This window comes from Pipistrellus hanaki (genome assembly GCF_964339955.1).
Source record: "Pipistrellus hanaki genome assembly, chromosome: 10".
Taxonomy (NCBI): Eukaryota; Metazoa; Chordata; class Mammalia; order Chiroptera; family Vespertilionidae; genus Pipistrellus; species Pipistrellus hanaki.
In genome coordinates, this window is record NC_140512.1 from 31,722,978 (window position 1) to 31,733,676 (window position 10,699).

Below are 10,699 nucleotides of genomic sequence, written 5' to 3' on the forward strand. Positions count from 1 at the left end.
TGTTAGAATTAAATGACAATGAATGTTAAGTGATTAGCCCATGGCATACAGCATGCACATAATAATTGAAAACTGCCTTCATTGTTTTTATCATCTTTTTTTTTTTTTACTCTAAAAGGATATTTTTGCCAGAGTATCCCAAAGCGCTGGTTGCATTGTCTCTGGAGTATATAAAAATTGGTCATGGAAGATTTTTCAAGTAAAGGAGGGCAAGTCTCCATGCTTCTCAGAAAGCTATTGGAAATACCAAGGTAGCATATCAGACTTTTAGGATTTCCATCTAGTTAACTTCGGACTCCTCTGACAGTTGAAGACTGCATTTAGCTGGGCCCAGCACAGACAAGCTACTTAGCATGCTTCCAATGAGTCTAGAATACTTGGGTTGTTTCACTCTTTATATTGAAAGGAAATGCTTTACTAACCTATTCTTTACTGCAAGGAAGTCTACATATTCCTTCATTGTTACAACAGTGCTTTTGGTTGTTGTCATTGGTAAGGAATGAATTTGGATGATGCTATATTCACAAGTGGACCAGAGAGGAGTGTCAAGTGGGTAGAAGGTGATTTTGATCCGGGAGAAATTTGAAGCCAGACTTGCTAATCAGCAAAAGACAGAATGCATCCTCTCTTCCTCAGAAATCCCCAAATCCCTGAGAGCAGATCCAGCACCCTGCAATTACTTGCAATTGGGACTCAAGTCACTTTAGTTGGACATAAAAGGAGAGAGTGAGTTCATAAACGAAGGGCTTTAGGACCATCTGTCTAGATTTTTATGAGGGTCTCATATGCTGTCATTCCCCCCTGGGGAAGCCATGCAAACAACAGAGCTTTACCCTAAAACAAATGAAACCATAGCTCGGGCTTTTCCATCTGTGCAGGTGAGTTCAAGACTCTGGGAGAGGTCCTTTCAATGGGTTTGTATAGTCACATGTTTCTGTGAATTCAGCAAAACAGTGTGATATTGTAACTGCCTTTTCTTAAGACTGCTGCCCTTTTCCATTCTAAGTTTTTTGTTTTGTTTTGTTTTGTTTTGTTTTGTTTTAGAGTGGAGGGGAAGGAGTGAGACAGAGAGAGAAACATCTATGTGAGAGAGACACATCTTTTGGTTGCCTCCTGCTTTCTCCCCTAACAAGGGCCAGGGATGGAGCCTACAACTGAGGTATGTGACCTTGACTGAAATCAAACCCATAACCCTTTAGTCTGCAGGCTGACGCTCTAACCACTTAGCAACCGGCCAGGACCTGACTCAGTTTTGAGCCCCACTTCCTCTAGTGTCATGTGGCATTGAAGTGGTGACAGGGCTCAGCACATGTTATCCCAAAATATGCCACTGTGGCATAGTGAATATTTTAAGCTGAAGGAGTCTGAGCAAAGGGTAGAAGCACAGAGGTTACTCTGACCTTCCCTTGCCCTTGTTCCCTAAAATTTGCCATAAAACCCTCCCTCATGTGGGAGATGCCTCCCTATATCTGGAAGGAAGGAGCATCCTTATCTCCAAAAACAAAGGGAAAGCCAATAAAGGATTCTAAGAAACAGGCCTTGCTCATTTCCCCCCAGTTCACTATAATCACCTCATATTCCAGCTTTCATACTATTGATGACTGCCCATTCTTCTTCAAACCTAACATAAAATACTCACGCCCAACTGTCTCCTTGGTCTACATTTCTTTATGAAGACTCCCATGTCACATAAAGCTTATCTATAATAATAAAAGCATAATATGCTAATTAAACCTGACATCCTTCCGGACAATCGTTCAGATGAAGCTGTGGTGGTGGTGAGCCCCCTGCATGAATTTTGTGCACCAGGCCTCTAGTATTAGATAACTTTGTATGTTTTTCTCCTCTTAATCTGTCTTTGCCAATTTAATTTTCAGATACAGCCTGGGACTCTAAGAAAGCTGAAGAAAACTTTTTCCTCCCCTGCAGGGGCCATGGGCACTTTTGGGGTCCAGTTGGGGATACACTTAGTTAGTCTGTGCTGGGGTCGTGTTAATGTGGTTCACAATTGCTTCTACACAGAGAGGAGTCATTGCTTTCAGAGACACTTCTACCTGCCTCTTTACTTGGCATCAGGTAACAGAAATAAGGGGTTAGGTCACATGGGGACCATAATGTTACCCTCAGTATCCAGAGGACATAGTAGGGAGAAGAAGGTGTAACACATTGGTGTTAGATGTTAATCTATGGAAAATTCACCCAATTAGTCACACATGGAAAATTGTAAATGGAATGTCCTTGATATAATAGAAATTCTCTCCTATTAAGAATATACACAGTGATGTAGCATAAAAGCACAAGATTTTTTAATGGAAATTCCAGAACATACAATTAACCAGCAATCCTTTCTTTAGAATAAGGCACAACCTATAGCAGCCCTATGAAAAGTGAATACATTTGAGTGAGTCACATGTCTCTGCATCTCAACCTTCAATAATTAAAAAGCAAACTTTGATCAACATTATAAAGAAAAGATTGAATTGTATTTCTATCCTCTTTGAAAAAAAACTACATTGTTATTTTCATAAAACAAAGTGATAAAAAAAATTGGGGTGGTATAGAGAAATATTAAGAAGTTCATATCTGGGGGTTTTTGGTCTGTTGTTTTCATTGTTGTAGTATTTATTAGCTTTTTAAATATTGTATTTTGTTGTGATTTATTTTATCATTCTAAATATTCATGTTTATGTCTAATTTTGTATTAATTTTCTTAAAGAAGATGTTTTTCAGATTGTATGAGCTTTGGGTCCTACAAAGCCTAAGTCAGCCCCTGAATAGGAGATAAAGACACAAGTTGAAAGACTTACCTTCTCTTCTCCAAGTACAATTTGAGACTGTTTCCTATTCTGTGCTTGGTATAAATGGCTAATTGATGGCTTTTTGTTTCAAATGTGTGGCTGTTGAAGAAAATGAAATTAATAAAATTAAATCAAAAGAAAAGTGTAAGACTCCTGCTTGAATTGAAAATCAATTACTGATCTTGAAACAGAACCACAAGAAATCTTGTGTGTATGTGGACTACTCAGTGCAAAAAGTAATTTTTAAGAACACATATTGGGCATGGATATAGAGAGAGAAATGCATACTTATGATTGCTCATGGTTCTGTTTTGAAGCCAATAATTAGTTTTAATTTTATATTCAAACTAATGAATGGCAATGTGTTTGAAATGTACTTGGCCTGTTCCCACCACACACTGGAATGATAGGCAGTGCGTTCTGCTGGTTCTGATCAGCCATGTTTGTTATTTTTATCAGTTTATTCTTCAGGTGTGTACCAATGAATGGGTGATTTTTAAGAGATATAAAACAAAAGGAAACCTACATGTAGTAGCTAAAGAAATCAAATCATTAATCCTATTATTCATTCTAGGAAACATGTCATTATCATTTACTTGATAAAATTACCCGAGCTTCTGGAAATAATATTTTCACACTGCACTGACACAATTTCAAGCCAGAATGAAGACTTTTAATAGGGTATGCAGATGATCCCTAAGACAGCACTATTTTTTCAAAATATTACAAAAATAGAAAAGGTTCTCTTGGAGCTCCAGGGATAAAACAATGGCCAAAGCGTTCATTCACTCTTTTTTAATTTTATTGCTTAGGTATTACAAATAGTAGAATATATGTCTCTTTTTCCCCTCCCACTGACCTCCCCGCAGCCTCCCCTACATCCCAGCACTTGCCTTCATCCTCCAGCCCTCAGTGTTTTGAGTCTGTTGGTTGTGCTTATATGCATGCATACAAGTCCTTCGGTTAATCTCTTACCCCCACAACCCTCCCCTACCTTCCTGCTATAGTTTGACAGTCTGTTCAATGTTTCTTTGCCTCTATCTATTTTTGCTCAACAGTTTGTAATGTTCTTTATTATCCATAAATGAATGAGGTCATGTGGTATTTATCTTTCACTGACAGGCTTATTTCACTTAGCATAATGCTCTCCGGATCCATCCATGCTATTGCAAATGGTAAAAATTCCTTCTTTTTTACAGCAGCATAGTATTCCATTGTGTAGAAGTACCACAGTTTTCTAGTCCATTTATCTTTTTTTAAAAATATATATATATATTTTATTGATTTTTTACAGAGAGGAAGAAAGAGGAATATTGATGAGAGACAATCATCGATCAGCTGCCTCTTGCACACCCCCACTGGAGATGTGCTCACAACCAAGGTACATGCCCTTGACTGGAATTGAACCTGGGACCTTTCAGTCCGCAGTCCAATGCTCTATCCACTGAGCCAAACCGATTTTGGCTAATCCATTTATCTTCTGATGAGCATTTAGGCTGTTTCTAAATCTTAGCTATTGTAAATGCTGTTGCTATGAACATGGAGGTGCATATATCCTTTTTGATTGGTGTTTCTGTGTTTTTTTTTAATTTTATTTATTTTTTTATATATATTCCTAGAAGTGGTACTTGGCACCCCGTAGGTGCTCAATAAACACCATGTAGTTATACAACAGCAATGAAGTACATTATTGTTTATGTGACTCATATCTCCAAAAATATGTGACCAAACTTAGTAGCCCTAAAAATTATTTGTTGAATGAATGAATGAATGCAATATGGTGAGAGTCTTCCATTTGTCACCCTAGTACCCAGCACTGGAGATAGGCAAAGGAATAAGACTGTTTCCCAATTCAAGTCCTTCCCAATTCGCAAGGAGAGACCGACCTTGCGAATATTATAGACTGTCATATTGTTACCACTGCTAATACAGGTATGAAAAATTTCATGGTAGTGATTTAATCTGCCTAAGAAGGAATCTTCTCAGAGGTAGTGATATTTGAGTTGGGTAAAGGATTTTGCTAGGCAAAAAGGGGAAGGAAATGCATTTTCAAATAGAGAACAAGCCTGAATCAAAACCTGTAGCTCTAAACAGATGGACATTTTGGGAATCAGTGTACGGTAGTGTGATGAGGTTCAGGTATATACATTATCAGAAGTGGCAGGAGATCAGCTAGGAAGGGTGGTTCTAAAATGTAAAGAGCCTGTAATCTTATTCATCTCTGAATTCCCCAAAGCACCACATACAGTGCCTTATAGAGAATCAGTGCTCAGAGATAGGATGGATGGATGCATGGACACGAAATCTGAACTAGCTTGTTCAGCCTGGATCAACATTACTACAATCAGTAAAAACCTTAAGTCTCTACTCAGGGTTAAGGAATTGCTTTCTGTAATGCTCAGACAATAATGTGCCCACCAATATGCTAAAATACAAACATCTTTGATTTGTATGTCAGTACTTGACTTGATGGAAGAGTCTGCCACCCCTACATGAATAACAAATGCTCACTGACACTAGAGCACAATTCATAAAACCTCCCCCTTGTGATAATTTGTATTTCTTTGTTAATGTCTAAAGAGGAATGTTTTCCCTGGTTTAAAATCTTGTTAATCATAAAAAATACTAGTAAATTCTTAGATTCCTTCTCATATCTGTTATGCTGACTAGTTCATTAACATATTATACAACTCATGTTAAAACTCAAATGCAGTGTGAGACTTTGGTAATAAAATATGAAGGCTATGACAAAACAGAAATTTGCCTAAGTTGTAACTGGAAAAAAAAAAGAAAAGAAAAAGGAAAAGAACATAGAAGGGGCAACTGCAAGGGAAGTCACACCACATGTTAAATTCTTACTCCTTTAACACCCTTTCTGGATTAGCTTTATCTCTGCTAATTTGTGTTGGATTCCCAGTCTGCTCTGAGACCACTCAACTACCAGGAAATACCAAGCCCCCTTTTTTCCAAATTACTCTGTCTGCCAAAAGAATAATAGTGTAGTTGTGGGTACTGAAAACTAAAACATGAGTTCTGAAAAGTGAGGCAAAAATCAAACTATGGTCTTTATACTGCATTATGCAACCCCATGAGACATACAGGCATTGTCAGTGTATGAATGGGGTCACTTCCTTCTTGGATTTTCATTGTGAGAACAAAAACAGTCTTAGCTCCAACTGAAGTTGGATGACAGCCACCTGTGTTAAGTGGGATGGAAGGAAAATGCTATTTCATTACTGCCTGTTGTGTGTCTTAGTTCCACAGCTAGTATAACTGGCTTCTGCTGTTGACTTCTTTTTTAAAAACACTAAATTATTTCAGATAACCATCCAGCAGCTGCTCTGTGTCTGTAGGGAACGAGTGAGAGAAAGCTGGCCACTGGTTGGATTCTGCTGCTGCTTCCACTCAAATCCCTGTTATGATGTAGGTAGACTGGGCACAGCTCCAGAAGGCCAGGGGCAGAGAACTTAGAACATGAAACAAACAAAAATAAATAAAATAAAATAAAATAAAATAAAAGAGGCAGAAGAAAGGAAAAGGGGGAAAAGATACATGTCTTGACTTTAACCCCTAAATTATTCACATCACCTCATGATATATGAATGATAAACCTACTCAGATATCAATATAATTTCATATTTCACTGCCCATATGGCCTTTATTATTTTCCTCAAGAGCCTCAAATGTTAAAAGGTTATTTCTCAACTAAAGAAACTGCATTGATTGGATAACAATTCTTTCATTCTCCATTTGAATTAACTAAGAACATATAATTGCAAGCTATTTCAGGTCAGCACCAGCATCTTACCTAATAATAGGCAAACATGTAAATTGACCATACCTCCACTATGCCCACAGCCAATTAGGAGTGAGTATTCAAATTAACCCAACAAAGGTGAAGGGTTAATTTGCATATGCAGGTATGGAGTGGCCGGGAGGGGTGGGAAAACCTGCTATGAGGAGGAGGAGGAGCGGTGGAGGGAGCTATAGGAGTGGTGCTCTGGCAGGGAGCGAGGACTTTCAGGCTCCAGGGCAACTATGGGTGAGAACTTGCAGGCTCCCAGGCGGCCAGGAGCAAAGCCAGGGGAAGAAAGGCCTATTCTTACATGAATATCGTGCAATAGGCCTCTAGTTAATAAACAAAATCCATAGAGAAAGAAGTGTGTTACTTTATTTATCTGTGATAACACCTCTGCTGTGTAAATATTAAATTTCTATGTGTTTTGTTTTTTTAAATAATGAAACGAATACAAGAACCATAGGTTAAAAAGCACAGGGTTATTCCAGAAATGTTATTTTGGCACAGGACACTCACAATAATAAACTCACAGCTTTCAAAGAGCCCAGCTCAGAGCCATGCGTATGAGATGCTTAACATGAGCACATCTGGAGTATTCCAAATAGTTTAAATATTAGTTCAGATCCCAGACTCACTATTTATCTCTTGTGTCACTAAGGGACTTATCCTCTGTAATCTTAATTTTCTAATCTACAAAACCAGAACTGTTATATCTGTGTCTTATAATAGATGCTCAAAAGTTACAGTTAAGCCTCGTGGTAGATGATCAAGAATATAAATAACAAATGAGATCCCCAAAAATATATATCTATGTGGGATTAATACCTGCTTGTTCAGCTTCTCCACAAGTTCTGGGGTTTACCCAGTGGCTGTCCAATCTGTTTCTACCACTACTGCCCATTTTGTCTTAGAATAGTCAGAGTCTTTTCCTTCTTCCTTGCTTACAGAAACAAGTTGGGGAGAAAGAAGAAGAAATAAAAATTTCCAGAATTCTGCCTCATATGACTGAATTGAATTATCCTTTAAATTAATAGAAAAACAGGTAATTTAGAATTTCTAGATTAGTGGATTATGAAATTAGCTTACCTGGACAGCCAATCCATTGTTGTTGTTGGTTTTACCATTTATTATTATTATTATTATTATTATTATTATTATTATTATTCAATTGGCCTAATTGGTTTCTTCTAGGATTTATATACCTAAGTGTCTTCTCTCTAGAGCCCTTAAAAGCCTGTTGTAATCCAATGTATTAAATCATTGCTCCAATATGGTTAATGACACTGTTTATAAAGATGTAATAACCCAAAGCATAAATTCAAGTATATAATTATATTGGAAGCATAAAAAACTATCTATTTGCATTTTGTAATGCTTCAGCATATAAATGTCAATTCTCTCAAGTAAATTTATATAAGCAGTATCTACTTTTTATCTGAAGAAAACCCATTTGAAAGGCAATTACTTCATACTCTATTAAGTCACAGTATGACTATAGCTAACAACCCTCCAGGTCATGATCTCCCAGGAAAAAAAAATTTAAGTAGAACCCAGCTTCTAATCATCTACAGTCAAAACTGGCTTCTGATCTGAAATCCTGGCACCGACACCACCCTAAGCTGTCACAGGAATATCTTGGGGATCCTATAAATGTCAGTTGTCACAAAAGCCACCTGGTATTATGTGGGAAGACTCTGACACCACTCTAAGGTCTGGGGCAGAAACCAGGAATCTAAATGTTTACTGGTGCACCATGAGATTCTGTTGCAAATATCAATGTTTAAAACCTGTTTCTGTGGGCACTCTTTAAAAAAAGCATAAGGGGTGACAATATCACAAAAGCTGCCTAGAGTGGTGTGAATCTGTGTGTGTGTGTGTGTGTGTGTGTGTGAGAGAGAGAGAGAGAGAGAGAGAGAGAGAGAGAGAGAGAGAAAGAGAGAGAGAGAGAGTCACATTAACCCCTAAAACAGTGACTGTAAGAATCCTATATAATAAAGAGGTAATATGCAAATTAACCCTCACACGCTCAAAAAAATGGCTGCCTACTACCAGGCCAGCAGAGGGGTGAGGGTCGACCAAACAACTGAACAAGCAGGCTGCATGGGGTGGTCAGGCCGGCAGTTGGGGGCAGTTTGGGGCAACCAGGCTGGCAGGGGGTGCAGTAAGGGATGACCAGGCCAGTGGGAGGGCAGTTAGGAGTGACCAGGCTGGCAGGGAGGGGGCAGTTGGGGAACTACCTGGCCGGCAGTAGGGGGTAATTAAGGGCAATCAGCCTGGCATGCAGAGGCAGTGAGGGGCCATCAGGCCAGCAGGGCATAAGTTAGGGGTGATCAGGCAGGCAGGCAAGTGAGCGATTAGGAGCCTGTGGTCCAAGATTGTGAGAGGGATGTCTGACTGCCAAGAATGGGCCTAAACCAGCAGTCGGACATCCCCCAAGGGGTCCAGGATTGGAGAGGGTGCAGGCTAGGCTGAGGGGTCCCCCTCCCAAAGCCCTCCCATGCACAAATTTAATGCACCAAGCCTCTAGTGAGAAAATAGTACTGGTCTCAGACTGTTTCTAGTTTCAAATCTACTGTCAACACACTAAAAGGGATTTCACATATAATCTCTTAACCTTGGAAAGTCTCCTCATTGGAAAAGTGAACAAAATATATGTTACCTAACTCAAATGTTCTAAAAATTTTGTGAGGTAATATATGTGAAAATATTCTGAAAACAAGAAAGTATCTTATCTTTGGTTTATTATTTAAAAACTAAGGAATCATCAGCCATGAGGCTGTGGTGAGCACAGGGCGGGTCTCGGCTGATCCTCCACACCCTCGCCCATCCCCTCCTGCCACAGCCCCAGGTCCCCTGTCTACCAGTAGCCCTGCTCCCACTGCCGCCACTCGCATCCGCTGATGGCACTGAGCAGGGCTGGCGCCATCAGCGGGTGTGAGTGGTGGCTGCTGCCCTAATTGCTCCTCAGGAGCAGGGGGAGGTGGAGAAACCCTGAGGTGTGGCTGGGGCTGGCGCTGGCAGCAAATGCAGGCACTGGCAGCACATGTGAGCACCTGGTGGGACCGCATCACACAGGAGTAAAGAATATTCAAAAACCACCAGAGGCTCGCCCTGATGACAGCAACCAGCACCCCGCCTTGGGCTGGCACCCCCACTCACCTGCTCCACCATCTTGCCGCAGCCAATGCCCGCGGCCAATGTTCTGTGCTCTGCCGCCTGCTGCTGATGCCCGCCACATTCCGTGTGCGCCCCTTGGTGGTCAGTGCATGTCATAGTGACTGGTTGTTTGGTTGTTCCACTGTTTGGTCTATTTGCATATTGGGGTTTTATATATATAGATTACAGATAAGAGTTTTGTGAGGAACAGATCTTGCTCCTGTCTGCTGACATTTGTGGCCAGGAGGCAGGGGTGAAGAGATGAACCTCTAGACCCTCTCTTCCTCCTCTCTTCTTCTTCTGAGTACAACACCTCTAATTTCCTTTCTCTGGTGCCTTCCAGAGGAAAATTGAACTTTTCTATTATTTTACAGACTGATCTGATGTTCCTGCCTTCATTCCAGATAAGCATGACTCTACATAAATAAAGAGTCATTAAAGTGTTTTTTTCAGAACCAAAAAAGCCTTTAACAGAATACTCACTCTTAATAACACAAAGAACATGAGAAGCTTTGTCTAAGAGAGTTTTTTTGCTAGCTAATCCCAGATGAATACATTTGGTAGAGCTTCTTTCACTACAAAGATTCTCTATAAGAAATAGAGCTCATAAGGAATTTTACCTTCTCTATTCCCAGAACAAGGTTTATTTTGTTTGAAAATGTATATCATGTTAAAGTAACCATATTAGGGCCAAGATGGAGCCACTCATGCTAACCCCTCATCAGCAAACCAAAACTTAAGTGTCTTTGCTTGGTTCTCCCTGAAAAGGAAGACCTGGGTCAAACAATCAATGCTTGCATGCTCAGCACAGTCACCTAACCCGGCTGCAATACCTCTCTTTGCTACATGTAAGGAAAGTAACTTTCCCTTAACCAATCTGCAAAAGCCCAGTATGGATTCCTTGTTCCTGCTCACTTAGGTCTGTAAAAATCTCATGCCATGTACA